Source organism: Poecilia formosa, unplaced genomic scaffold (genome assembly GCF_000485575.1).
Source record: "Poecilia formosa unplaced genomic scaffold, Poecilia_formosa-5.1.2 Scaffold315, whole genome shotgun sequence".
NCBI lineage: Eukaryota > Metazoa > Chordata > Actinopteri > Cyprinodontiformes > Poeciliidae > Poecilia > Poecilia formosa.
In genome coordinates, this window is record NW_006800254.1 from 86,560 (window position 1) to 90,366 (window position 3,807).

Genomic DNA, 3,807 nt, shown 5'->3' on the forward strand with positions numbered 1-3,807 from the left:
CTTAAGGATCAATCTGCTCTGCTAGTGAAATGCTAAGAGCAAAAGAGACGCTTGCAGCCCGGCTTTTAAAGACAAACAAACAAAAAAAAAAAACGATTTTTTTTTTTTTTCCCCTTTCCTAGAAATGTAAACAAGCAACGCTTAGCCTGGCGGCGGGGCTAGTAAAGCATGGCGGGCCGCCAGGCTTATAATACACTGGGGGAAACCCTGGTTTACATAAAATGATATTCATATTTTAGAATAGTCTTGTCAAAGTCCAGAAGAATCTGGGATAAAACGTTGTGTACTTTGTGTTTGCAAATCACTGAATTAGAGAACTAAGTGTTGAAATCAAATTTAATTCTGTTTTCCTATTCAGCTAAATACCAAAAATTTTAGATATGTAACAAAAGTTTAACAAGCCATTAAATATTCCATCCAAGCAACAATTTGCAGTTCATCAGTACTGTCCATATTGATGAAAAACATAATTTGGACATCTACTCTAGAGTCTCGTTCTCACAGCTGGAGTGAGAGTGAGGTGTGTTTGGGTAGAATCCACGGAACACCAGACCTGAGCAAAATGTGCTCTGGAACATGTTTAGTTTACCTTGAGAATTTCAGAGCAGGCTCATTGATTGCTGCTACATGGTTGATACGTTTAGCTGCATCCACAATATTAAAAGAGCAAAACAACCTAGTCCTTGGAGAATATGGTGAAGAAGCAATTCTTCTTCACAGGAAGTGTGTTTCTGTAAAACCACCTTGGCACATTCTGGTGATGTTGAGTACTTCTCACCGTTAGTTGATCAACTCAAAGAATTCACAAACCCAGCGAATATCTCAGTTGCTTCATGAAGTCTGTGGTAAACATTTCTGGAAAATGTCTTGAATGAGAATTCAAAACTATTTTCATTCAGCAAAGAAGTTGTTTTCTGAGCTGAAATGACAAACGTCTCTAAATCTACCAGAGATGTGAGATCTTGTTACCCGTCATATTGATATGGTTATGCACTTTATTTTGGATTTATTTTGGGTGCATGATCAATTACCATTAGATTTGCATCCCTCTTAGGCATAACAAGCCGTCAGATGATGAGTTTCCATGATGTTTTTTTGGTAAAAGTCTGTGTATGTACACTGTCGGTACTTTAAGTGACATAACATTTTTGCGCATTGTCTGATGAAGTCCAACCTTTTTAGCTTTTCTTTGTTGCTGCAGTCAAAAGAATTCATGTCATTAAGCTTTCCAGCAAGTAGGATTTATTTCATAATTTATCAGATATCTTCCTTGAACACATTGATCACAATCAAAGGTTGCAAAAATCAAATCAAACTGAAAAGCCTGGTTTACTTGTGCCATGCCACACTCCACAGCTCGTTAGCCAGCAGCACGGTAAGCTTAAACCTCTGATTGGGACAGTTTAGCCATAGCAAGGGTTTTTTTTTTTCTTATTCTTCTTCTAGGAACCATGCTGAGCACTTCCCATTGAAGGTCTACACACCTTATGCAGTGATCAGAGGGATAATATTTCTGCTTTCCAATCCAATCAGAGTAACATGATTTATTCTTTTTTTTTTTTTTACTTTTTTGACGACAGTTGATTTTTTATTTTTTTTGTTGTTGTTTTCCAAACTGAATTTTACACTTGTTGACTTGGAAAAAAAAGATCAGCATTGTTGGGAGTAATGGACTTTTGAGGGAGAGAAACAAGCAAAAACATACTGCAGATAGCAAATTGTCTATTAGCAAGCTATCCCAGTGTCTCACTGTGGAGCGTTTTTATCCTTTTGATTTTTCAATAACTTTTGTTTAATTTATAAATTGCAGTCAATGTTTTTGGCTCTAATTATCGACTTTGTCAGACCATCACACAAAATTAAAACTCTGACTTCTGATTGTTGTTGCTTCTCATGACTATGAGCTATCTTAAAGATGGTAGATCAAAATGATTGGAGGCTTTTCAGAGATTAGGGAGAAGTGGACATGCCCCACACCCATAGGTCAGAAATTGGTGATAGCTATCAAATTATCAAAATAACACATTAAATCTTAAATGAACATGTAATATAAAAAAGGGACACAGTGCTTTGCTAAAAACCCTAGATAAGCTGTATTGACCAGAAGATAAGTTAAAACAATCCACCTCACACCTATCTAGGTGATTGTTGTAGATTTTTTACACCTCTTAAGAACTTAATATCGTAAGGGACACATTTAAAAGTACTCTTACGTCACTGCTCAGGATTCGTTTGAAAGTTTCAATACCTTGTCAGATTTAGTGCTCTTTTGTTGCCTTTTTTGAGCTTTTTTTATTGAGATCTTTTGACAATTCCTCTCCTCCTACCATCATCTTGTATTTACCTCCTTTCTCTGTCCAAAACTCTATTTTTGCTCTTGGTCTTTGTCTTTCTTGCTGTATTCTGTTTTGTCTCTTGTTCGACTTTTTCCGTACCCCCTCTCCTTCTCTCTCTTTTTTTTGTCTGTTTTTCATTTTTCCTCCCCCTTCTCTGCAGTTGACTTATTGATTTTATTTTCATACTGTTGGTAGTTGTTCCCCTTGTCATAAACTATCAGTGTTGCCTCCTTTCATGCTGGCATTGATCACTGTGCAGCCAATCACAACCAATCTCCACAAGGCATCATTATCTGCTCTTACTCTTTCTCTTTTGTTGCTTATCTGTCTTGCATCATCTGTTCTGTGGAGTATATTTTTCAATCGGGCAATTCAAAGATTTAGCAAAATAACAGGGCTGTTCATTTTGGTATTCATTTCGTTATTTCTGTCCCCTTCTTTTGTCTTGTTTTTTTAGGTTAGGTCCTCGTGTTTTGCCACAATGTGTCATTGGGTGAAATCACAACTTTTACATAAAAACTTTAGTAAAAAATCTGTTCCTTTGTTTGTCCATCTGTCCATCTTTTGTGAGATTGACTTTAGCTGAGATCCAAAGACCTTTCTCTACTCTTCATCAGACTTATTTAAAGAATTCCAGAATCACTCCCAAACCAGCTGTGAGATATACTATGTTCCCAGACCACTTCCAACTAAAAAAGCCTCTACAGGAGGGCTTTCACGCCCGTTTCCTAAACTACTTTAACTGGCACCTTTCCAGTAACTGGCAACTCTACACTGAGCTGCTAACAAACAGCTAATCTCCTAAATAAGAGTCCAACCATCCTGCGGAGGCAGCTTGGTTCAGCCTATGTTGTTCATAGTTTGTTCCTTTAGAGAATACATGCATCTCATGACCATAGGTGAGTTCTAGATGTAAAGAAATAACAATGCAGCATCTGAATGCATTATTCTGATGAGAAAAAAACATTAAAGCAAAGTAATGAATGTCAGCAAATTAATTAATTTATTTTTATGCAAAAATAAAAACAAATGGGTTTGACAAAGCAAATCAAAAAGTTGATCAAAACAAATTTGTTCAAAATTTTAAGTTATCTGCAAGTGAAAAAAAAAATAATTTTAATCCTTTTATTTCTATATTTATTTTATTGAGAAGTGAGCAAAAACAATCTAGGGATGTACAAAACACTTACCAACTGTACTTTTCCTTTAAGTCTTTTTGTATAATTATAAGCGAACTATCACCGCCATCCATTGTTATAAAAAAATCTTAAGGTATTTCTTCTTATCACATTTTGTGGTTCACTTTCTAAGATAGATAATCTCTCTGTTATTCAACTCTTTAAATATTTTTTATCCACTGTAATTGCTTGTTTTGTTATTTAGACCAGTGTTTCTCAACCTTTTTGGGCCAGCGCCCCCCAGCCTTTATCCCGGGCCCTCACCGCCCCCCACCAAAGAATTTGCAGGCTAC

At 36.2% G+C, this 3,807-nt stretch overlaps 1 protein-coding gene and 1 long non-coding RNA gene across 5 annotated transcripts in view; one reads left to right on the forward strand and one right to left on the reverse strand.

Annotated features, from left to right (window-relative positions):
• The window catches only part of LOC107833046 (uncharacterized), a 15,123-nt gene extending 12,156 nt beyond the window's left edge, over window positions 1-2,967 (reverse strand). The window contains exon 1 of the long non-coding RNA XR_001658757.1: window positions 2,956-2,967. This is a non-coding gene — a long non-coding RNA (uncharacterized LOC107833046). The remainder of the gene's footprint in view (window positions 1-2,955) is intronic.
• The window catches only part of LOC103152547 (MICOS complex subunit mic25a-like), a 102,027-nt gene that overhangs the window by 69,299 nt on the left and 28,921 nt on the right, over window positions 1-3,807 (forward strand). The window lies entirely within an intron of this gene.